The sequence below is a fragment of the Myotis myotis genome, unplaced genomic scaffold (assembly GCF_014108235.1).
Source record: "Myotis myotis isolate mMyoMyo1 unplaced genomic scaffold, mMyoMyo1.p scaffold_m19_p_4, whole genome shotgun sequence".
NCBI classification, from domain to species: Eukaryota; Metazoa; Chordata; class Mammalia; order Chiroptera; family Vespertilionidae; genus Myotis; species Myotis myotis.
This window is the reverse complement of record NW_023416346.1, coordinates 8600464-8626446: the sequence shown is the minus strand read 5'-3', so window position 1 is coordinate 8626446 and position 25983 is coordinate 8600464. Positions and strand designations below refer to the sequence as shown.

Here is a 25983-nt window from a genome sequence, read left to right as displayed (position 1 = left end):
AGGTGCTCATTTCTTTTAAAAAAAAGTGTACTGAGAACACACTGCTTCCCCCTCAGTTTTATTGAGAAAGAATTGGCACACATCACTGTGTGATTTGACGGTGTACAGCAGGATGGTTTTGTTTACATATATTGTGAAGTGACTGCCAAATAGGATTAGCTAACATCCATCTTCTCCTGCTCACATAATATTGCCATAACAAGCCAATAGAGAAGAAAAGAGAACAGTTTTCTCCCTGTGGTGAGAACCTTAGGATTTATTCCCTGAACAACTTTGCTATGCATCCTACAGCAGTGTTAGCTACAGTACTCCAGTTTACATCATATCCCTCGCCCCTTTTTATCTTATAACTCAGGTTTCTACCTTTTGATCACCTTCCTCCAGTTTCCCTTTCCCCCGCCCTCCGCCTCTGGCAACCACAAGTCGGATCTCCTTTTCTGGGACTTTTCTTTTTGTAAAGATCCCACATATAAGTGAAATCATACAGGCCTTCTTTTTCTCTCAATTATTTCACTTAGCATAATGCCTTCAAAGTCCATTTATATGGTTGCAAATGGTAGGACTTATTCTTTTTAATGGCTGAATAATATTCCAGGGCTACAAACTTTTCCCACTTATCCATCAGTGGACACTTAGGTTGCTTGCATACCTTGGCTATTGTAAAACACACTCCTATGAACATGAGGGTGCAGATATCTTTTCGAGCTGTGTTTCCTTTAATTCCTTTGTTTTTCTGCATATATTCCCAGAAGCAGAACTGCTGGGTAATACGATACTTCTACTTTTAACATTTGGGGGACACTGCATAATGTTTTCCATAGTGGCCCGAGCATTTAAATTCCCACCAACAATGTACAAGGGTTCCCTATGATGCACATCCACACTAGCGGTGTTTTGTTCCTTCTTATTTAAAAAAATATTAACATATAGTTGATGTGCAATATTATGTGAGTCTCAGGTGTACAACATAGTTATTCGATATTTATATGCCTTAAGAAGAAATCACCACAGAAAAAGCCAAGACTGATCTTTCTTTACCAGGCTTACCTTCTTGCCTTTTGGATGGCAGACACATTAACAGGCATGAAGTGACATTTCATTGTGGTTTTGATTTGCATTTCCCTAATGGCTACAGATCTTGAGCATTTTTTCATGTATCTGTTGGCCTCTCTTATAGCTTTTTGGATAAAAGTCTATTCGGGTCCTAAGCTGACTTTTAAAACTGGGTTACTTGGATTTTTGCTAATACTCCTGTGAGCTCTTTCTATAGTCTGCATATTAATCCCTTGTCACATATGTGGTTTGCAAAGATTTGTTACCATGCCTGAGGTGGTCTTTTCACTTGGTAGATGGTTTCTCTTGCAGTGGGCACTTATTTCTTGACCTCTTGAAAATACAGGCGTGAGCACAAACAAAGCAAAAATATAGCTCTGGTCTTTGGGAAAATTACAGGTCAGGTGGTCCTTTCTGCTTTTTATGTCAGCCTCTTTTTTTTTTTAATATATTTTATTGATTTTTTACAGAGAGGAAGGGAGAGAGATAGAGAGTTAGAAACATCGATCAGCCGCCTCCTGCACACCCCCCACTGGGGATGTGCCTGCAGCCCAGGTACATGCCCTTGACCAGAATTGAACCGGGGACCTTTCAGTCCACAGGCCGATGCTCTATCCACTCAGCCAAACCGGTTTCGGCCTATGTCAGCCTTCAGATATAACTTTTAGTCTTTTAGACTACGTGTACTTTTAGGAAGAGAAATGAATTTTAAAATGTTAAAGTCTTTTCAGATGATTTCTCCTAAAGGTAACTAATGTGAAAAATCTCAGTTTAATAAAAGATGTTGCCCTAACCAGTTTGGCTCAGTGGATAGAGCGTCAGCCTGCGGACTGAAGGGTCCCGGGTTCGATTCCAGTCTAGGGCATGTACCTTGGTTGTGGGCACATCCCCAGTAAGGAGTGTGCAGAGGCAGCTGATTGATGTTTCTAACTGTCTATCCCTCTCCCTTCCTCTCTGTAAAAAATCAATAAAATATATTTTAAAAAAAAAGATGTTGAATTGACAAAGCAATATGAGTTTTATACGAAGCACCTTAATGTATGAAAAGTCTCTAAGAAAATGCATCACTAAGTATTGTTCATGGTCATTGATGGGTGATGGGACTGTGGTTTAGGTGACTATATTTCATCGGTCCTCCAAATTTCTACAGTGAGGTTTGACTGACTAATGGATCTAAAGAACATAATGATAAAGGGTCAAAACAACTGGGGGAAACCACTGAGGCCCATTCAGGGAAGGAGAAATGAAAATTGAGGAACCAGGGGGCACAACGTTTCCACTAGAGATACCTCCTAAGGTAGCAAGTAGCCCCAAGATCCCTGAGGCCAGCTAATCTCAGAGGCCGAGCTCCATTATTTGCGGAAAGATGTGTCCTACCATCGTGCCCCACCGTTTTTTTTTTAAGAAGGAAGGGCGGGGGAAGAGGCGAGCAGTTGTGGTGCGTGGAGCAACACTGCCCCCTCCCGCCCAGAGAAACGGAACGCCATCATCACACAACAAAAGACTCCTTGCCGCGAGTCGGGGGTCTGCGGCTGAACACGAGTACGACCGCCGCGGAAGCGGAGGGGCGGGAGCCTCGGAGAGGTTTCGGGGAAAAAGCCCCAAGAAAGGCATTTCCACAGTCCCGCCCTCGGAACCCAGCAACACTGGCAGGAAGTCCTGGCACCCGAGCAGGAAGTTCCTGGAGAGACGCTGCGCACTGATTGGCCAAGTCTGCACTGGCGCACTGATTGGCCGGTTCTGCGCATGCGCACCCGATCCCGGTGAGGCGCCTGCCAGTCCCCCAGCCTGCGGGTCCTGGAGATTGTCCTGCAGACCGTGTTGGGACCCCGGGCTGAGGAGCCCGATCTGCGATGTCCACCCGGGTGCTATCACCCGACTGCTGCAGCCGCCCCGCCGCCACACGGCAGGACCCTTACCCGTGCCCTCGCCGTCCTGCTCCTGTTCCCACTGTCCCTAGCCATGAACGAGCTCTGCTAACCTCGGGTCCAGGAGCCTGACCTGGTCAACCTGAACGCGCTCCAGGAGGGCTACTGCCCCTCCTCACGTGTCCACCTCCCCACGGCCATGCCCTGGACGTCAGGAAACCCGGCGCCGCTCCGTGAGGTCCTTTCCAGCTCCGCTCCGGTCACTTCTGAGCACCTGCCCTGGTCAACCAGCTTTCTACTCCAATGCCTCTGCTTGGAGAGCCCTCAACCCTTAGGGGAGTCCGGTGCGGAGGCCACAGCCCTCCTCGCCGTCCACCGACTTGAAGGCTGTCTCAGCGGAGGCATTAGAGGAAGGGGGCTGGACAGACGGGACATGCTTTTGAGGTGAGGGAAGAGGAGAATGCGAGAAAGGGATATGATGGAGTGGCGCGGGCTCTCTGCAGCCCAGGCGTGACCTTGGGCTGGGGGGCAGTGGGGGCATACAGGATGGAAGCGAAGAACATCCCTGAGGACGTCTAGGCTCTGTGTTGACCTAGTCTGGCTCATGGGCCCCTGAGGTCACCTGCAGGCTTCCAAGTAGTGATGACCAAGAGAGAACTTTTCACAGGACTGACCTGTTCAAGACTAAAGTGAGGGGCGGGTAGAGGGGGCTGGAGGAGGATGAAGAGGGGATTGGTACCGATGCCACAGGTGGGGCTCTGGGGTGCCTGGGCCAGTCAAGGGATAAGACCTTAACAACACAGGTCCTTTCAGTAAGCTGGATAGGTTGAAGCCTGATCCTGGACAAAACCTCCAGTGGATGGGTAAGGGGAGACTGGCTGTGACCTCACTAGCCATCTTTGCGCATGCCCAGAACCAGCCAATCGAAGCGGGGCAGCAGTTCTTGGGCAAAGCTGTCCTGGTCGCCTGTATTTCAAAGTCCCTGTAGATGTGGTTCACTGAGAGGAACCAGGAAAAAGACCTTGCTGAGGCCTTTTGGGAAGGTTTTTGTCCACGCAGTGATACAGTTATTTTGTTGACGTAAGCAGCCAGGCGGTTTCTGACCTTGTATTTTATGTCATCAGAGAAGGATTTTCCCTACAGTTTGCGGCTTTCCGTTTCTCTGGACAGTAGAGGGCAGTAGTGCATCGTGTTCCGAGCCAGGCCGCCTCCCCCGCCCTTCCTGCTTGAAAAAACTGGCCTGAGTCTTTCCCATAATTGGTAGAAACTTTCCAGGCCTCTGCAGCCTTAGCAGCCACCTTCACTAAATTGCTCCTTCTGGGGGTTCAGAGGTGAAAACTTCTAATCTACAGACTGGAACACTTAGCCTTTCAAATCGCCTTTTCTTCTAAGCTACTGCTTAGGTTGCTTAGCAACATTTACTTATGCTTCTCAGAAGGGGATCCTCATTGGCTTTCCCCAACTCATTTTGGGTTTTATGGGCCTCTGTGAATATATACTTCCCTTGTGGCAGTCACTCAAACCTCACTGTAGAAAATTTGGGGGGCAGATAAAATATAATAAACTAATTCAAATCACAGTCCCATTCTCCAGTATTGACCATTAATAGTGTTTTCTGACCAATTTCTTAGAGATTTTGCACCAAACACCAGGTGCATTTAAAATATACTAAGGTTCATTTTTGCATCAGGACTTCAACCTCCCCTTGTTAAACTCAGTTATTCCTTTTGGAAAGTCATTTTTAGATTGTTAGTTACATTACTGAAAAAATAAGGGAGGCATCTTGCAAACTGTTGGCAGTGTCTGTAACTGTGGAGTTGAAGGTGCGGTGGCCTATGATCCAGAAGCAGCAGAGCCCGTGTGTGAGAGCAGGGGCTGCAGTGCGGGTGGGCTGCACTCTTCCCTCGGCGCCAGGAGGAGGACCAGCACTTAGCCGGGCTCAGGAAATACTGGGAGATGTTTTCAAGTTTGACTTTTCTGGTAATTTTTCTTTATATATATAATTCATCTTTTTCAAGTCCTTGATTATAATATACAAACAGTTTCCAACATGCTTTTATTGTTGTTTTTTTCTTTAGGTCCTTTTGGAGTCAGCATTTCTCTATGTCATTAGCATTTCTTAACATCAGATTTTCTGATTTAGGCCAGGCCAGTTGACTAAGTGAAAACCATTTATAGATTGTTGGTGACACATTCAGGACAAAGCCCAGGTCTTTCCAGTTTCAACCCTGTTTCCTTCATGGTATAAAAAGTTCAAGTGAAACTTAAATGAATAAGAATGGCCTTGGTGGAAATGATACATCTTTCATTGTTGCTCCCTGTTTTCATCAGCTGTCAACATGTTGGGAATCTTTCCAGAAGGATCCTGTCCTGTAGCATACTCACTTGGTAGAACTTAAGTTCTGCAATGCACCTAAGGTACTTTGGTCCAGTGTTTAAAAACTACAGTCACCGTAGCCAGCCACATTGGAGGGTTGGTTTGGGTCATGCAATGAGTGTCAGGGTGCATAAAGAAGAAAACGCTGCGCATGAACTAAAGGGCCCAATGAATGACATGCTATTGGGATTGGGAACGTGGTCATCTGACAGAGAGCAGTGTGCATGAAGCCAGCCCGATCTGACTGCAAAGGTCTTTCTCTCCCCAAGTCCGCTAATGCTTCTGATTCTGCTTTGGAAGGCCTCTCATAACTGAAAAAAGTCCCACATTTCTTACCAAAAACTTTCATTTTAAAGAGTAGTGTGCACAAATAATCTGAACTCATGTATACTGACAACTTCTTTCCCAAAGAGGCTACTTTTTTTCTTCTTTTTCTACATGAAATGGGAGAGGGAGAGGGGGGCTACTTTTGATTAGACATGCAATTCCTCCCTAATATTTTCTTTCTGTAGGTCTCCTGGAGGGCCTTGGGCCAGGGCTCCAGAGAATGCGCTCCCAGTTCCAGCTCTACCAGCCTTCCCCATTTCCCTAAGTCCCTTTGCTTTCTGGGCCTGCTGTTTCCTCAGTCTTAATAAGTGAAGCCCTACCCAGTTTTGGTCAGTGGTAAGAGCGCTGGCCTTCTGACTGAAGGATTTTGGGTTTGGTTCTGGTCAAGGGCATGTATGTACCTGGGTTGCAGGCTCAATCCCTGGCCCCCACCGGGGTGTGTGCGCAAAGCAACCAGTCAATGTGTCTGTGTCTCTCACCTCTCTCCCCTTTCCACTCTCTCCTAAAAAAATCAATGGAAAAAATATCCCCAGGTGTGTGTGTGTGGGCGGGGGGGGGGGGGGGGGGGGCGGAGTCAGGCTATGTTATTGGTTGAAGAGGAGGGCGCATCTAGGAAAGGGTGTGGTGAGAGAGCCCCTGCTCCTAGTACAGAAACTCCTCTTTTTTCTTGTCTGTACTGGAATTCATTCCAGGAAAGGTTTAATTTACTTTGACAGAGTTTGATATCCCCTGGACTACATGGTCTCTCAGATTTCCTCTGTGCTCAGTTCTGCAGACATGAATGGGAGAATGGAGAGGAATGAAATTATAAATATGAATAGACTGGGCCATCCTCAGAAGTACCACACACTAAAAATAAACTCAAAGCTTAGGTCTCCAAGTTACTATACCTGCTCTTATGGTAATGAAAAGATTATCTGAAAGAGAAACTTCCATCTTTTGATGCGAAAGTATTTTTTCCCCCTTATTCAAAAGACTAGACTGTTCCTTTATATGTGTGTAGACTGCAGCATCACTAAAAAAAAAAAAAATTCCTAGAAATTTGAGTCCTTTTTTTTTTTTTTTTGCTCCTCGAGTTTTCTACAAAATATCTTTTCAAAATAGAAAATCAAACTTTTTTGTATACTTGTTAACTAATGGCATGTGTAGTATTATTTTGGCACAGACATCCTTTGTTTTTAATCTAAGAATGTAGGGAAATTCTTTTATTAAAATATATTTTTATTGATTTCAGAGAACAAGGGAGAGGAATTGAGAGCTAGAAACATCAGTGATGAGAATCATTGATAGGCTGCCTCCTGCACTCCCTCCACTGGGGATTGAGCCCCAAAACTGGCCTGTGCCCTGACCAGGAATCGAACCATGACCTTCTGGTTCATAGGTTGAACCACGAAGGCCGGCGTGAAATTCTTTAGTCATCCTAAAATTATGATTCCACAGCTTGCGCTCTTAGCTGCTGAGATGTATTGAGAATACACTATGTGTTAGGCACTCCAATAAGTCCTTTGTATATTATGTGGTGTCATTTATGACAAAAACTTTACCTGTTAGGTTAATATAATTATCCCCATTTAACAGATACGGAAGAAAATTGCTACTTAGAGAGATCAGTACTCAGGGGGTCTAACATGAACCCTATGATGACCGAGGGAAGAAGTTACCCTGGAATCTCATGATTAGGAACACTGGTGCCTTGAAATGTTTGTATCATCCCAGTGGTGACTATAATTCATTAACTGGACCTGTAGAAGTCTTTGCTTTGGATGGTCAAAAATCGGGGTCAGCCCTAACCGGTTTGGCTCAGTGGCTAGAGCATCGGCCTGCGGACTGAAGGGTCCCAGGTTAGATTCCGGTCAAGGGCATGTATCTTGATTGCGGGTACATCGCCAGTAGGGGGTGTGCAGGAGGCAGCTGATCAATGTTTCTCTCTCATCGATGTTTCTAACTCTCTATCCCTCTCCCTTCCTCTCTGTAAAAAATCAATAAAATATATATTTTTTAAAAAATCGGGGTCAAGCCCTGCCTGACCGGTTTGGCTCAGTGGATAGAGCGTCGGCCTACGGACTCAAGGGTCCCAGGTTCAATTCTGGTCAAGGGCATGTACCTTGGTTGCGGGCACATCCCCAGTAGGGAGTGTGCAGGAGGCAGCTGATCAATGTTTCTCTCTCATTGATGTTTCTAACTCTCTATCCTTCTCCCTTCCTCTCTGTAAAAAATCAATAAAATATATTTTTAAAAAATAAAATAAAAATAAAAATCGGGGTCAAATTAGTGGTAGAACTTAGGGAGAAAAAATCTAGTAAAAGTGACTCAAGTAGAAGTTAATGGCTTCATTCAGCTGATGTTTGTCTCCATAAGACCAGGTAACTCTGAGCTGAAGCAGAATGGATGTTGTACAGGGGAAGGGGATGAGAGGACCATGTATAGGGAAAGAAGACAGGTTCATGACTGGTATTGCTCAGGTTTCAGTTTCTTGTAACTATCCCAAAGGTATGGTTTGAAAGGCTGGGAATTAGTTCAACTTGCCTGTTGCTTGGATACTTGGTACAATTCCATTCCAGCAGCAGAGTTCTTTGAGACATGTTTTTGTAGGCCTTGTTGTTTTTTTACATTTTGAGCGTTACAGGAGCTACCAAAAAAGGTACAACAGGGAAGAGAAAAAAAGTTTAAGGGGCAGGGCTTGAAGTAAGGAAAACTGGGATTTATTTTAATTAATCTACATTGTCTCCTCTTAGACAAGAGGAACTCATGGAAAAATCTGAAGAGCTTTCCTCAGTCCCTTCTATTTTATTCAATCTTTATTGTTGAGAGTATTATAGAGGTCCCCCCTTTCTTTCCCCATTGCCCCTCCCACCGGCCCTGCCCTCCCCAGGGCTTCACCATCCTATTATCTGTGTCCATGGGCAATGTATAGGGCATGTAGATTATGGAACAGAACAGAGAACCAAGAAGTCGACCCAAGGCATTATGGTTAATTAGTATTTGACAAAGAGGCAAGAGCATACAATGGAGTAAGACAGTCTGTTCAGCAAAGGGTGTTGGGAAAAGTGGACAGGTCCATGCAAAAAATGAAACCAAACTACCAACTTACACCACAAACAAAAGGCATAAAAGACGTAAATATAAGTTATGAAATAATAAAAATCCTAGAATAATATGTAAACAGCAAAATTTCAGACTTCTCACATAGAAAAACTTTCCCCCATATATAGGTCAGGGGAAGAAAAACAGTCATTTATTTCCCAAAGAGTAAAGAACCCACTGCGCAATCTCTGAAACAAAGCGCCATTTGGTGTAGAAAAATTGCCCTGCCATTTTTTCTAAGAAGGAAGGGCGGGGGAGTGGTGAGCAGCTCGGATGCATGGAGCAACACTGCCCCCTGCTGACCAGAGAAACGGAACGGAACCACACACACAATGAAAACACCATTTCCACGACTTTCCCGCGCGGAGCCTGGGGATGCGTGGCTGAGCACGAAACGGACTACGGAAACAGCGCAGAAAGGCACAGAAGACGCCTAGGGGTTCCAGGGAACCAGCCCCCACAATCCCACTTTCATAGTCCCGCCCAAGGAACCCTAGAAACAAAGACAGGAAGTCCCTTGGCCGGAACAGGAAGCTCCTGAAGGGGCTGAGCACTGATTGGCCAGTCGTGCGCATGCGCAGGATATACCAGTGAAGTCCCTGCCAGTACTCCGCCTGCATGTATACAGTGCGCGAGGTTTTCTTGTACACTGTGATGGAATTTTGGGCTGAGGGAACTGAACAATGATGCCCAGGTGCTGTGTTCCAATCCCCTCGACATCCTTCTCCTGCTCCCTCTGTCTCTAGCCATGACAGAGTTCATCCTCTGACACAGGCTCAGCCCTTATTCCTGGGAACCCTCCTGGTAACCTCAAGGTCCAGGAGCCTGACCTGGTCAACCCTGACACGTTCTCAAAGAGGTTTTACTGCTCCTTCCCTTGTTGTGTCCACTTCCGCATAGACATGCTCTGCACATCAGGAAATCCGGCGCTGCTCTGTGATGTCCCTTCCAAGCATTGCCTCTCTGATCACCTGTGCACACCTTGGTAAACCAGCTCTCTTCCTCTAATGCCTGTGGTTGGAGAGCATTCAATCTGTGGCGAATTTCAGTTTGGATCCCACAGCCCTCCTCACCACCCAGTAGGCCCCTGCTTACCCAGTATGCCTAGGCCAGTGGTCGGCAAACTCATTAGTCAACAGAGCCAAATATCAACAGCACTTCTTCAAAATAGACTCGCCCAGGCCGAAAACCGACTTCTGCGCATGGGCCGCAAAGTTTCGATTGCAGTGTATGCGCAACCGCACGTGGTATTTTGTGGAAGAGCCACACTCAAGGGGCCAAAGAGCCGCATGTGGCTCGCGAGCCTCAGTTTGCCAACCACGGACCTAGGCCTATAAACTCCCCATCTAACAAAGCTCTCTTGCTCCTTTCTCCCCCTCCACACTCTCCTGCTGTGTCCCTGCTTGTATGTGAGCACCTGAGCACTGATGACAAAAACACAAACCTCACTGAATTGTTCATCTTATATGCATCACCAGGAGACCGTTGCCTCTCACTGTCACCCTGCTCCAACTTCCATCACTACCTCACTCACCAGCACCCTCTTCCATTTCAATGGAGAAGACAGAAGCAGTGAGGGTGACTTCTCGCAGGTCCCAAATCCAACCGACCGGGTCTCTGCCCTGACAGTCCCTGCTGCGCCTGGGCATACCTGCTCCCGCCTGCAGCCAGCCCTCACGCGTGCTCAGGATCCCGTGTCCTCCGCCTGCTCAGGGACTCTGCTCCTGCACTTACCATCACTCCTCTCCTGCACTGTCGCCCAGCAGGAAGGGAGAGGAAACCAAAGGGGACCTGTAGAGCCTATACGTGGCTTCCAAGGAATCCACACATGGGTATTAGAAGCAGAGGGCTGTTTGCTTTTCGGTATGTTATTTACCACCCCCCAAACAAGACAACACCCCAAGACGCAGGTAGCAGAAAGCCCTAAGGATCCTGAGGATGCTGAATAGATAACAGTGTTGGGAAGTTGGGGTGCACCTCAGAGGAGAGGCTTTAAGTCAAAGAGGGAGAAGCAGGGTTTGCAAGCAGTACCAGGTCGCAGGAAGACCCCCATCCTCACTCCTGCTACCATTCTTACCTCAGTGACACACAGAGCTACCAGGTTGAAAGACGCAAGGTCACCCAATTCAAAGGCCTACATCGGTAATATAGGGGGAGAGAACAAGATTGAGTGAACTAAAGAAGGAAATCCTGGAAGGAAACAGAAGAGTTTTGGGGAAAGTGGCATAAGAGGGAAGGTGAGTTGTACGGGAGGACCAGACAGCAGTCCTGTATGAGGGCAGTGGGTGCAAGGGCTTGGGGTTGGGGTGACGGCAGGAGCTGGAGTCATGGGCACTTGAATGGCCACCAAGTTCAGACAAAATGTCTCTGCAGACATTTCTCCTTGCAGGACCGTAGAAGCCCAGGAAGCCAGGAGAGCTAGGAGAGGTTTGCCTTGTCTGGGCCCTGGATGTGGATGGATTTAAAGCATCTGTAAGGCTAGGCCATGTGGATGAGACTGGCCTGGGTCACTCACACCTGCTGGTGATGGGGCTGTGCTCTGGGGTCCCTGAGTTGAGGAACAGCGGGCCGGGCCATGGGGCAGTAGAGAGGAGCTCGCTTCTGGTTCTGGTCCCTGCGGAGGTGGGTATCCATCTCCCCACAGATCCCGACAAAGGGCACGGTGGGTTGTTAGAAGGGCAGGGAGAAACATGACTCAAGTCTTCAGCATCTTACCGAGGGCCACAGGTCTCGGGCCACCATGAGACAACTGTGAGCCTGTGCTCTCGGGTGAGGGAGCCGGGTCCAGTCCCTGAGATTTCTGCCGCTGCTACCTGGGCACAGCCGGGCACTCTAGCCACTCAGGGTCTCTGTGCAGGAGTCCGTGTTTTCCCACAGCTCCTCACCCCTGCGTGGGGGTGGGGGAGGGGAGGACCAGAGCTGAGACAGCAAACGATGGGGAGCGGGGCTGAGGCCGACCGTGACGGAAAATGGAAGAACCACGTCCTTCCTACAAATTGACCCTTTCTGTCACCGGGTTGAGACAACAGGATCCCAGTGGCTTCTTGGGGACAAGTCCCTGGTTTCCCCTTGAGAGACTCTAGGGCCTCAGACCCTTTCTGTCCCCTTAAGCAGAAGGGGGTAGAGGGTATGGTTTTCTGAGCTGCAAGAACCCAGTGAGGGAAAGGGGATGTAAATGCTTCCTAAGTCACATGACCTCATGTACAGGAAGCCTGCTAAATTAAATTCTGATATTTAACTGATGGTTTGCATTATTCAATGGGCTCTCCTCTGTGGAAAACACACTCCAGTGACAATGGGCACCCGAGTTGCCCAGGAGTGGAGAACTGAGACCTGCCCATAACTAGGAGGGTTTGATGACTGCCATTCATGGACAAAAGGCAGTGCTTATGCTCAGGGCTGGGATGCATAGGACAGAAGGGCAGGGCTCCCCTTGAAGTATAGATTGTCTGGCCCTGGCTGGTTTGGCTCAATGGATAGATCATCAGCCTAGGGACTGAAGGGTCCCAGGATTCAATTCCGGTCAAGGGCACATGCCCGGGTTCCTGGATCAATCCCTGTTATGGGGCGTGCCAGGAGGCAGCCAATCAATCAATGATTCTCTCTTATCATTTATGTTTCTATCTCTCTCTCCCTCTCATTTCCTCTCTAAAATCAACAAAAATGTATTTAAAAACAAAGAACAGATTCTCTGAGGACAGCCGGCTGGGCAAGACATCTTGGGAGATGCTCTGGGCCTGTCAGCAGCTCTTGCGATACTCACCCAGGCCTCACCTCAGAGAGGACACTGGCATGATTCACCTCCCAAGGAAATAAGGAGGAAAACAGCGCCTTCTCCTAATAAGCATACTGACGTTCTGCACCTTCCCCAGGCTTCCTTTCCTGGCTCTGGAAACCTTTTTCTGCAGCCCAGCTCCAGGACGCCGGCCTTGCAGGGATGGCCCGTGCTGTTACAGGAGAAGGAGCCCGGCATGGCCTGTGGAGGCGAGGACGGCCTGGAGGAGACCCCGCTGCCCTCAGTGACACCCTCATCGGCTCCTCCTCTCGGTGAGTCTGTCTGGGCCTGTCCGCTTGCTGTGATCCGTTTTAGGGTCCGTTCATGGCAGGCTACACGCTGTCCTGGTTAAAGGCAGGGGGAGGCAAGGACCCCCAGGTCGCCTCTCACAGGGACAGACTGGACGGCGGGCACAGGAGCACCCGTGGGGAAGGTGTGCCGACATCCCAGAGTCACAGGTGCTCCTCTGACTGCACCGCCACTTGGGTTATGCCTTCTGCCTGACTGTGTTGATCTTCAGCAGCAGTACCCGCCCTCTGAACGGGAATATTCGTGAGGGAGAAAAGGCCCCTGCCTTGGCTTCTAATCTGCTAAGCATGGTTAGATGCAACATGTGCGTGGTCCATATTCTTCTTGACTCACCTCCCTTCTGAGATGTCTCATTTCTAACTGCTACTGGTTCTGTAGTTTGTTGCCCCATTGACTGGAACAGATGCTCTTTCCTTGTTTTCTCTCACGTTGACTCAAGATGACCCATATTTATGCTGGTCAATGGGGCATACTGTGGAATGTGTTCCTTGTTGAGAACAACAGGAGGTTAAAAGAGGAGGGTAAAGTCCTGATGCAAAAATGAACCTTAATACATTTAAATGCATCTTGTGTTTGATGAAAAAATCTCTAAGTATCTGATCACAAAATATTCTTAATAGTTAATATTGGAGGATGGGACTGCTGTTTGAATCACTTTATTATATTTTATCTGCTCCTCTTCATCCTCCCCTCCCCCCAATTTTCGATACTGAGGTTTGAGTGACTGCCATAAGGTAAGTATAGATTCATAAAGGCCCATAAAACCAAAATGAGTTGAGGAAAGCCAATGAGGATCCCCTTCTGAGAAGCATAAGTAAATGTTGCCAAGTAACCTAGGAGGTAGCTTGGAAGAAAAGGCGATTTGAAAGGCTAAGTGTTCCAGTCTGTAGATTAGAAGTTTTTACCTCTGAACCCCCAGAAGGAGCAATTTAGTGAAGGTGGCTGCTAAGGCAGCTGAAGCTGCTGAGGCCTAGAAACTTTCTACCAATTATGGGAAAGACTCAGGCCAGTTTTTTCAAGCAGGAAGGGCGGGGGAGAGGCGGCCTGGCTTGGAACATGATGCACTACTGCCCTCTACTGTCAAGAGAAACGGAAAGCCACAAACTGTAGGGAAAATCGTCTTCTGAGTGGACTTTCCAAGCCAGATTAAGGTGAAGAGATATGATGATGAATATCACTAAATGAAAAAGAACCTGCTCAAAAGGCCTCAGCAATGCCATTTCTGTAGTCTTGCTCTGGGAACCAAAACAATTGGCTCAAGTTCAGTTATATTTGAACAGCTGTGTCCATAAGCTGGTGCTGTGCTCAGATTGGCTGGTTCTGGGCATGCGCTCTGGGAGCCAGTGAGGTCGCTGCCAGTATTGAGTCCTGAGGTTTCCTCTCCGATCTAGCTGCAACCTATCAGTTTATAGGATAGGACCTGTGATGTCCAGAACTTGTCCGAGAAGCCAAGCCGCCCACCAGTGGCATAGGTACCAATCTCCTCTTTATCCTCCTCCTGGCCTCTCCTCCCCCTCCCTAGTCTTGGAACAAACATGTTCTGTGAAATGTTCCCCCTTGCTCATCACTCCTTGGAAGCCTGCAAGTGACCTCTCGGCCCATGAGCTGCACTAGGTCAACATTCAGTCTAGAAATTCTCAGGGTCATTCTTCACTTCCTCCACGTCCTGTATGCCCCCACTGCCCCCCAGCCCAAGGTCACGCCTGGGCTGCAGGGAGCCCCGCGCCACTCGACCATATCCTTTTCTCGCATTCTCCACTTCCCTCACCTCAAAAGCATGTCCCGTCTGTCCAGCCCCCTTCCTCTAATGCCTCCGCTGAGACAGCCTTCAAGTCGGTGGACGGCGAGGAGGGCTGTGGCCTCCGCACCGGACGCCCCTAAGGGTTGAGGGCTCTCCAAGCAGAGGCATTGGAGTAGAAAGCTGGTTGACCAGGGCAGGTGCTCAGAAGTGACCGGAGCGGAGCTGGAAGGGACCTCACGGAGCGGCGCCGGGTTTCCTGACGTCCAGGGCATGGCCGTGGGGAGGTGGACACGTGAGGAGGGGCAGTAGCCCTCCTGGAGCGCGTTCAGGTTGACCAAGTCAGGCTCCTGGACCCGAGGTTAGCAGAGCTCGTTCATGGCTAGGGACAGTGGGAACAGGAGCAGGACGGCGAGGGCACGGGTAAGGGTCCTGCCGTGTGGCGGCGGGGCGGCTGCAGCAGTCGGGTGATAGCACCCGGGTGGACATCGCAGATCGGGCTCCTCAGCCCGAGGTCCCAACACGGTCTGCAGGACAATCTCCAGGACCCGCAGGCTGGGGGACTGGCAGGCGCCTCACCGGGATCGGGTGCGCATGCGCAGAACCGGCCAATCAGTGCGCCAGTGCAGACTTGGCCAATCAGTGCGCAGCGTCTCTCCAGGAACTTCCTGCTCGGGTGCCAGGACTTCCTGCCAGTGTTGCTGGGTTCCGAGGGCGGGACTGTGGAAATGCCTTTCCTGGGGCCCTTTCGCTGAAACCTCTCCGAGGGCTCTGCGACTTTCTATGCTGTCTTCGCGGTCCCGCCCCTCCGTGATGCTTCCGCGGTCGTACTCGTGTTCAGCCGCAGACCCCCGACTCGCGGCAAGGAGTCTTTTGTTGTGTGATGATGGCGTTCCGTTTCTCTGGGCGGGAGGGGGCAGTGTTGCTCCACGCACCACAACTGCTCGCCTCTTCCCCCGCCCTTCCTTCTTAAAAAAAAAACGGTGGGGCACGATGGTAGGACACATCTTTCCGCAAATAATGGAGCTCGGCCTCTGAGATTAGCTGGCCTCAGGGATCTTGGGGCTACTTGCTACCTTAGGAGGTATCTCTAGTGGAAACGTTGTGCCCCCTGGTTCCTCAATTTTCATTTCTCCTTCCCTGAATGGGCCTCAGTGGTTTCCCCCAGTTGTTTTGACCCTTTATCATTATGTTCTTTAGATCCATTAGTCAGTCAAACCTCACTGTAGAAATTTGGAGGACCGATGAAATATAGTCACCTAAACCACAGTCCCATCACCCATCAATGACCATGAACAATACTTAGTGATGCATTTTCTTAGAGACTTTTCATACATTAAGGTGCTTCGTATAAAACTCATATTGCTTTGTCAATTCAACATCTTTTTTTTTAAAATATATTTTATTGATTTTTTACAGAGAGGAAGGGAGAGGGATAGACAGTTAGAAACATCAATCAGCTGCCTCTGCACACTCCTTACTGGGGATGTGCCCACAACCAAGGTACATGCCCTAGACTGGAATCGAACCCGGGACCCTTCAGTCCGCAGGCTGACGCTCTATCCACTGAGCCAAACTGGTTAGGGCAACATCTTTTATTAAACTGAGATTTTTCACATTAGTTACCTTTAGGAGAAATCATCTGAAAAGACTTTAACATTTTAAAATTCATTTCTCTTCCTAAAAGTACACGTAGTCTAAAAGACTAAAAGTTATATCTAAAGGCTGACATAGGCCGAAACCGGTTTGGCTGAGTGGATAGAGCATCGGCCTGTGGACTGAAAGGTCCCCGGTTCAATTCTGGTCAAGGGCATGTACCTGGGCTGCAGGCACATCCCCAGTGGGGGGTGTGCAGGAGGCGGCTGATCGATGTTTCTAACTCTCTATCTCTCTCCCTTCCTCTCTGTAAAAAATCAATAAAATATATTAAAAAAAAAGAGGCTGACATAAAAAGCAGAAAGGACCACCTGACCTGTAATTTTCCCAAAGACCAGAGCTATATTTTTGCTTTGTTTGTGCTCACGCCAGTATTTTCAAGAGGTCAAGAAATAAGTGCCCACTGCAAGAGAAACCATCTACCAAGTGAAACGACCACCTCAGGCATGGTAACAAATCTTTGCAAACCACATATGTGACAAGGGATTAATATGCAGACTATAGAAAGAGCTCACAGGAGTATTAGCAAAAATCCAAGTAACCCAGTTTTAAAAGTCAGCTTAGGACCCGAATAGACTTTTATCCAAAAAGCTGTAAGAGAGGCCAACAGATACATGAAAAAATGCTCAAGATCTGTAGCCATTAGGGAAATGCAAATCAAAACCACAATGAAATGTCACTTCATGCCTGTTAATGTGTCTGCCATCCAAAAGGCAAGAAGGTAAGCCTAGTAAAGAAAGATCAGTCTTGGCTTTTTCTGTGGTGATTTCTTCTTAAGGCATATAAATATCGAATAACTATGTTGTACACCTGAGACTCACATAATATTGCACATCAACTATATGTTAATATTTTTTTAAATAAGAAGGAACAAAACACCGCTAGTGTGGATGTGCATCATAGGGAACCCTTATACATTGTTGGTGGGAATTTAAATGCTCGGGCCACTATGGAAAACATTATGCAGGGTCCCCCTAATATTAAAAATAGAAGTATCGTATTACCCAGCAGTTCTGCTTCTGGGAATATATGCAGAAAAACAAAGGAAAAAAAAGGAAACACAAGCTCAAGAAGATATCTGCACCCTCATGTTCATAGGAGTGTGTTTTACAATAGCCAAGGTATGCAAGCAACCTAAGTGTCCACTGATGGATAAGTGGGAAAAGTTTGTAGCCCTGGAATATTATTCAGCCATTAAAAAGAATAAATCCTACCATTTGCAACCATATAAATGGACTTTGAAGGCATTATGCTAAGTGAAATAATTGAGAGAAAAAGAAGGCCTGTATGATTTCACTTATATGTGGGATCTTTACAAAAAGAAAAGTCCCAGAAAAGGAGATCCGACTTGTGGTTGCCAGAGGCGGAGGGCGGGGGAAAGGGAAACTGGAGGAAGGTGATCAAAAGGTAGAAACCTGAGTTATAAGATAAAAAGGGGCGAGGGATATGATGTAAACTGGAGTACTGTAGCTAACACTGCTGTAGGATGCATAGCAAAGTTGTTCAGGGAATAAATCCTAAGGTTCTCACCACAGGGAGAAAACTGTTCTCTTTTCTTCTCTATTGGCTTGTTATGGCAATATTATGTGAGCAGGAGAAGATGGATGTTAGCTAATCCTATTTGGCAGTCACTTCACAATATATGTAAACAAAACCATCCTGCTGTATACCGTCAAATCACACAGTGATGTGTGCCAATTCTTTCTCAATAAAACTGTGGGGGAAGCAGTGTGTTCTCAGTACACTTTTTTTTTCAAAAGAAATGAGCACCTATTAATTTCTTTCAGGTTCTTTTCTTTGTAAATACTGAATTGTTCCCTAATACTGGGATGATATGTATGAAACACCTCCTACATGGCTTCCCCCTCCTCCTTTCCACTGAGGACTCGATGGTGAGCAATAACTATGTCTTACATGCTTTGAAAGGTTTCGCCGGCTCTTTTACCCTCTTCCCCAGTGAGTCTTTTATCAGCCTCTGGTGTTGGGGGCAGGAAGGCATCCTGCAAAGCAGTGTGCGATCTGTAGCGTCGGACTGAACTTTGGGGCCCTCTGCGAGGAGCCCTGAGACCCCTGGCTGTGTGCCAGCTTCCACAGGTATCAGATGAGGGCGGGAACAGCCTGTGCTTCACGGGGTGGTGGCCAGCATAAATCCCCCAACAGGGCGGAGCTGGGCAGTGGGAGATGTCAGGTACCACTGCTGGTGCTAGCTGCAGTATTCCCTGTAATGTGTGGAGCCGGCACAGGGTTTCCAGCCACAAGCCCAGGTGTGACAAAAGGCAGGCACTCTCGTCACTTACATGCAGCAGGTGACTTCAACTGGCCGCTTCTGCTTTGTGGAGGAAGACTCAATAGTGACTTGGAGGGAGATTCAGTGAAGAGGATATAGATGAGGAAAGCACACTGGTACCTTCCTCAAAGACCGCCCCTGGAGCATGAAAAGCATGGTGTGGTGCATGCATATGTTAACCGCCTTGGGTTGTTTAGAATAGATCTTCAGAAGTACAGTTCTGGATTGAAGGCGTAAACACGCGACAGGCTTGGTGCGCACTGCAAGGAACACAGACCCATTTGTCTTGCCCCCCACATTCTGTGAGAATTCTTGTTCCTTCATATCACACCAGAACCTGTTTGTGTTCTGAAAATACTGAGCGCATTTCTTTTAACAGCTGTATGTATAGAAAGAGACTGCCATGCTGTCGTATATGGTGCAAGTTCTTTTCCTGTTGCTGTGTGTGTGTGTGTGTGTGTGTGTGTGTGTGTGTGTGTGTGTGTGTGTTGTTCTTGTTTGCCTTTTAGTTATGTCTGTGGCTTTCAGAGGCAGGGATAAATTTACTTTATGTAGCCATATCTACAGGGTCATTTTTTCCCCGCGTGGCTTTGCTCTTTGGTACAAAACTGACAAGGCCCTTCCTAATCTGCCTGTCCTGTTATTTTCATCCCTATTTTCCGACCTCCATTCCCCTGCCTACCTCCAACTAAGGGGAGACCATGAACAAATGGCACTTCACAGGAGCCAACACACTAGAGAGGATTTCTCCTTCCCAGGCCCCTAATGGACCTCTCCTCTGTGCTTATGGACTAGTGGTATTAGCACCCGTAGATGCTCCTCTATAAACTTCCCCCTCAATTGTGGCTTCAGCTTTCTCTTACCTCAAATGTTCTACCGCAGATTCCGACTCAGAAGGTCCCCCAAGCATGAAGATTATTTTAAACTCCACACATAAAGGCAAAGTATTTTCAAAGGAAAGAACCTGGCAGCTGTGGGAACAAAACTCGTCTTCAGAACAGATGGCAGGGGCAAGGGTTGGAGGGGTTGGGCAGGGCAGGTAAGACAGGATTTGACTTCAAAGAACAAGACGGTGGTAGTTTCCACTGACCAGACTTGTTCTGCCATTTCCACACTAAAGGTCACTGGAGCTTGGCAGAAAGGCCTGCATGAAACCCACTTGTTGTGTGTGTCTTCTCCCACCCTGGCTTGGCCCCACAGGGATGGCCAACTGCTCCCTTGATCCTGCTGGGTGGGGATGGGAGTTTATGAATCCCACCAAGGTGATCCGTCGCATATCCCCTCCATTACTTTTCCCTCCGGGTGTAAAGGAAATTCTTCAGATTATAGCCGCTTGGGAATGCAACAGTAGGAAGCGGTAACCCACCCACCATTCTTTTCACATTCTTTCTGTAAATGCAGCTGGTAGATAAGCAGCATGTTTGTCTAAGAATCCTGGGAACTAACTTGAAAACATACAGAGTGTGGCCTTCAGTCATCCCAGTTCCCAGGGAATTGCTGACCTTCCGCCCTAGAGCCGGCACGATGGGGACCCGCGTGACGCACACCAGACCATCACTTGACAGGTTTCAAGATGCTTATCGGCGTGTACCGTGCAGGCCGCCACGTACCACTCTGCAACCCCTGCCCTCGATGTCTTTGTTCTGCTTTCCTCTCTCTGCCTGTAAAATCCCTGCCTGCACTGAGATGGGGTCACGTGGCGATGGGCTTTGAGACAAGAGTCCCTGTTTTCCCAGGTGTCCCACACTCAATGGACCACTTTGCTTTTCACCAGCATTTGACTCAGGAGTTTACCTGGCCGAGGTCAGGTAATATGACTCTAAGAAATGGGAATGACATAGAACAATGCTGATGTGCCAAGGGCCAAATGAAAAAATAAAACACCATGTAGAAAGCTCGCCCTAACTGGTTTGGCTTAGAGGATAGAGCTTCGGCCTGCGGACTGAAGGGTCCCAGGTTCGAGTCCGGTCAAGGGCGTGTACCTTGGTTGTGGGCGCATCCCCAGTAGGGGGTGTGCAGGAGGCAGCTGATCGATGTTTCTCTCTCATCGATGTTTCTAACTCTCTCTATCCCTCTCCCTTCCTCTCTGTAAAAAATCAATAACATATATATATAAAAGAAAACTCTTTGTATATTATAATCAAGTACTAGGAAAAGACGAGCTATACATATTTAAAGAAAAAGGACCCAAAAGTAAAATTTGAAAACATCTCCCAGTGTTTCCTGAGCCTGCTAAGTGCTGGTCCTCCTCCTGGCGCCGAGGGAAGAGTGCAGCCCACCCGCACTGCAGCCCCTGCTCTCACACACGGGCTCTGCTGCTTCTGGATCATAGGCCACCGCACCTTCAACTTCACAGTTACAGACACTGCCAACAGTTTGCAGTATGCCTCCCTTATTTTTTCAGTAATGTAACTAACAATCTAAAAATGACTTTCCAAAAGGAATAACTGAGTTTAACAAGGGGAGGTTGAAGTCCTGATGCAAAAAAGAACCTTAGTATATTTAAAATGCACCTTGTGTTTGATGAAAGATCTCTAAGAAATTGACCCCAAAACACTCTTTATGGTTATTACTGGAGGATAGGAACGTGGATTAAACTACTTTATTATATTTTATCCCTCCCCTATCCAATTTCCTACAGTGAGGTTTGAGTGACTGCCATCATTGAATCATCTATAGTAATAAAAGCATAATATGCAAATTGATTGAACAAAGGAACAGCACAACGAATGCTTGGATGACCCTCTGCAGGCGATTGATGGTGGGACTCTGTCATCCATCACCCCAAAGAGGGAGGCCCAGGCCACCTGGCTGGCAGCCACAAAGGGAGGCCATGGCCACTAGGAGGCGGCTGGAGGCACTGTCCTGGATGGGCGGGGCCTCCCTCTGTGTAGCAATGGATCTGGGGCACCAGATCCACCCCACAGAGGGAGGCCCAGGCCATTGGTCAGCTATGGTGTGGTGTGTGAGGCTGGCCAGCAATCGCCCCACAGAGGGAGGCCCAGGCCAGCCAAGCGATCACACCCCATGTCTGTTGCCCACAGAGGGAGGCTACAGGTGGCCGGGGAGTGGGGGGTAGCTTTGCACAGATGACAAACAGTGGCAGCAGCGGGGGCGGGGCCAGCTGCTGGCAGCCTGGGGAAGGAAAGCCCAGATAGGCCCTGATTTCTGGCCAGGCCTAGGCCCTACCCGAGGAATCCTGGATTGCAAGAGGGTTTCCCAGGATTGCAAGAGGGCGAAGGCAGGACTGAGGGATAACCCCCACCCCCCACCCCCTGCAGGAATTTCATGCACAGGGCCTCTAGTGTATGCATAAAGGTCCATAAAACCCAAAATGTGTTGGGGAAAGCCAATGAGGATCCCCTTCTGAGAAGCAGAAATAATTGTTGCTAAACAACCCAGGCAGCAGGCTAGAAGAACAGGCGATCTGAAAGGCACAGTGTTCCAGTCTGCAGATTAGAAGTTTCACCTGTGAAGCCCCTGAAGGAGCAATTTAGTGAAGGTGGTTGCTAAGGCAGCGAAGCTGCTGGGACTGAGAAAGTATCTACCAATTCTGGAAAAGACACAAGTATGTTTTTTCAGACACAAAGGGCGGGGGAGAGGAGGCCTGGCGTGGAACACGATGCACCACTGCCCTCTACTGTCCAGAGAAACTGAAGGCTGCAAACTGTAGGTAACAACAGTCTGCTGAGCTCATATACCCAGCCAGGTCTGATCTCCCCAGGGTGCTTATGTCAAAGGGGAAGGGGAGGGGCTTCAGTACCTGCTCAAAAGGTCCAGCAAGACTACTTACCTTGTAGCTCTGGGAACCACCATAACAGGGGCCTGAAGTCCAGGCAACTCGGAAATTTTCTAACAGGCCAAGGTGCTGCATTCCGATTGGCGGCTTCTGGGCACGCGCGCAGGAGTCCAGTGAGGTCGCTGCCAGTCGCAAGCAGGTCAAACTCGTGGCCTTGTGGGTCTCGTCCTAGATCAGGACAATGAATGGGAGCAGGCGTGAGGACGGGGTCTTTTTGTAGACCCAGTGCCCCTTGAAACCCCTGATCATCCGCCCTCATTTAAGGCATCTCCCGTCCCTTGGGCTAATCTCTGCTTTTTCTGACCATTACTGTCATCAGGTATGTTTTTTGAGACATCCTCTGTCCCGTTATTTTGGAAATCTAGGGGAAAATGGGAATTTTATTGCAAGAATCATGGCTGAGTTTCTCTGGTCAGCAGGTGGCAGCATGGAGCCACGAAATCCTCTCTCCCCCTCCTTTTGTGTTTGGAAAAAATGCTGGGAGCCATTTCTGGAAGAATTGCTCAATTGTTTCTGAACAGGAGCTGGCTGGTTCCTTCCTGGGGCTGAACTGTTCCATTCTTGGCAGTCCTAGTGAAAATGAGGTGCCTTGGTTCCTTAGCCTCAAGTATTTCTGATTCTCTGAATGGTCTTCCCATTGGCTTTGAACCAGTATATTTTTTTCAGTTAGCCCTAAGCACGCAAACCTCAATGCAGAATATTTGGGAGACTCATAACATATAATAACGTAATCTAAACCCCAGTTTTATCACCCACCGATGACCATTGATAATGTGTAATCCATTTCTTTAGAGGTCTTCCCATCCATAAAGGTGCACTGCACACAGAAGGAGATTCTTATTACATTGTGACTACAACATATTGTATTAAACTCAGGTTTTTCGTGTGAGTTAGCTGTTCTAAAAATAATTTGTAAGGACGTGAATAATTTTTATTCCTTTTTCTTCTTAGTCGCCTATATACTCTTAAAGAGTGAAAATGCGATATTTGATAATGGAGATAAAAAACAGAAATAAACCGTGACTCCTATCTCAAAGAGAAACACTATACCAGGGGTGGGCAAACTTTTTGACTCGAGGGCCACAATGGGTTCTTAACCTGGACCAGAGGGCCGGAACAAAAGCATGGATGGAGTGTTTGTGTGAACTCATATAAATTCAAAGTAAACATCATTACATAAAAGGGTAAGGTCTTTTTATTTTTAGTTTTATTCATTTCAAACGGGCCGGATCGGGCCTGCGGGCCGTAGTTTGCCCACGGCTGCACTATACTGTTACCTTCCTAAGGAAGGGAGCTATCTTTTTGGCTTTGTTTTTGCTTAACATTATATTTTCAACATAGGAAATCCACTTGTTTTGTCTGTCCTCCAGCATCCTTACTTTATTATCCCCATGGTAAGGGCCAACTGCTCCCTGCTTCTGTCCAGTGGGCCTGGGGATTTACAGAACCCACTGAAATTTACCATTTAGTCACTCCATTATTTTCCCCTCAGGCCCTAAGGGAAATTGGTCTGATTTTAGCCATTTAAGAAGACAGAGAAAAGACAAAGGAAGAATAATCACCCACGTCCCAAACAGTTTCAACATGTTTTGCATATCACTTTCATTTTTACAGTCATTGTGAAGTTTTTATGGTTGATAGTATGCTATTCCTGTATTTTCTTGAAATTCAACTTTGCTGATACTGAGCCAAATGTTTTGTCCACTCCACCTACACGGTTTTAGAAATATAAACAATACTGGTATGAAAACTTTTTGAATAAATACACACCCACATTTTAGACAATTTGCCTTGCACAGGAGCCTACAAGTTGCTACATACTGCTCCATGCCCTTACCCAGGAATGTAAGTCAGAAAATCAGATGTTAAGAAATGCTAATGACTTAGAGGAATGCTGATCCACAAAGGGCCAAATTAAAAAAAAAGCAAACATGTAGAAAACTGTTTGTACATTATAATAATTGAGGACTAGCAAAAGATGGATCTTAGATATATAAAAATAAAAACGATCACAAAAGTAAACTTTTGAAAACATCTCCCAGTATTTCCTGAGCCCGGCTAAGTGCTGGTACTATTCCTGGCGCCTAGGGAAGAGTGCAGCCCACCCGCACTGCAGCCCCTGCTCTCACACACGGGCTCTGCTGCTTCTGGATCATAGGCCACGGCACCTTCAACTTCACAGTTACAGACACTGCCAACAGTTTGCAAGATGCCTCCCTTATTTTTTCAGTAACGTAACTAAAAATCTAAAAATGACTTTCCAAAAGGAATAACTGAGTTTAAAAAGAGGAGGTGAAGTCGTGATGCAAAAATGACCCTTAGTATATTTAAAATGAACCTGGTGTTTGGTGCAAGATCTCTAAGAAACTGATCACAAAATATTCCTAATGGTCAATATTGGGTGATGGGGCTGTCGTTTGAATTACTATGTCTCCTAGTGAGGTCTGGGTGACTGTCATTATTGAACACTGTATTGAAAAGGCCCAGAAAACCCCAAACAGTTGGGGAAAGGCGGTGACTCTGGCCTTCAGAGTCGCGGGACTGCAAGTTGCTAAGGAACCCAGGAAGGACTTTGGAAGAATCGTCCATTTGGAAAGCAAGTGGTTTTGATCACAGAGGAAACCGCTCACTGGCCACTGCAGGAATGAACCACCGTGCCCAGGAGCTGCGGGAAGAGTGTGCGGGCCGCTGTGCAAAGGGCCCTAAGGACTTTCCCCTGCTCGCTGCGCCCGTGTTTTTTCCATACCGAAAGGCGGGGCGGAGGGGGCTGGCCCGCGCACGGCCCTCCACTGCCCTCTGCTGGCCGGAGACACCGGGCCCCAATCTCGGAGGGAAACCCGTGTTTCCCGCGGAGTTGCTGGCGGGGCCAGAGGGACCGGGGCCGGGGAAGGCTGACTGGGTGGAGAGGAGGATCCCGTAACGGGGGGAACGCGGACGGACTCCGGGAAGTGGCCCTCGGGGCCCTCAACACATACACAGGCGGGACAGGCGCACAGGAATGACGTACAGAAGGGCCGGTTCTGCGCGCTCATTGGCGGGTCCTGGGCATGCGCGTTGGTGCGCAGTGAGGTTTCTGCCGGCTTCTCTGCCAGCATCTGCTGGAGGTTTAGTCCGGATCCTGCTGCAAAGATCAGCGGCGGGTTTGGACAGGAGTTTTGAGATTCCTGTGGCCCCGCGGCCCTAGTCGCTGCTCTGCCCCACCAGCAGGACTGGTACCACCCCTGGTCGTCACCCTACGGCCTCTCCCCAGCTGTGGGCACACTGGTCTCCTGTCATTCTCTCGGTCCTCTCAGACCTCACTCCGCAGAACCCTCCTGGGACTCAGGGCCCAGGAGCCCAGCACGGACAACTCGGAGCCCCTCTGCAGTCCAGAAGGTTCTCCCGCGACCCAGCCGAGCATCCCCCTGCCCAAGGTCATGCCCTGGGTATCGGAAGCTCGGGGCCCTCCATGCCGTCCTTGTCTAGCATTCCACCCTCTTGTCGCTTCAACAGTTTCCCTGGCTGTCTAGCTCCCTCCCTTCTAATGCACCTGCTTAGACAGCCTTGAACCCCTCTGGTGCCTCCAGTGTAGAGCCCACGGCCTCCCTCACCTTCCACCAGGCCTCTTCTCTACAGCCGTCCCCGGAGTATATAATCTGCTCCAAAACAACTCTCATGCTCTTTTCACCGCCTTCCTACTCTCCTGTTGTGCCCCCATAGGGACACAGCCT

The 25983-nt window shown here is 48.2% G+C and overlaps 1 protein-coding gene across 6 annotated transcripts in view; it reads right to left on the bottom strand.

Moving 5' to 3' along the window:
• Window positions 1-7816: 7816 nt before the first annotated feature.
• Window positions 7817-25983, bottom strand: part of LOC118653645 — a 36781-nt gene continuing 18614 nt past the window's right edge. The window contains exons 7-11 of one of the 6 annotated variants that reach the window (XR_004966846.1): window positions 22268-22441; window positions 19338-19445; window positions 13127-13280; window positions 10787-10843; window positions 7817-8254 (exon numbers count right to left, since the gene is read on the bottom strand). The gene's annotated coding sequence lies outside the window, so the exon portion shown is untranslated. Of the gene's footprint in view, window positions 8255-10786; window positions 10844-13126; window positions 13281-19337; window positions 19446-22267; window positions 22442-23481; window positions 25395-25983 lie in introns of those variants that run through there. The other 5 variants (XR_004966843.1, XR_004966845.1, XR_004966844.1 and 2 more) reach the window with 5 other exon arrangements.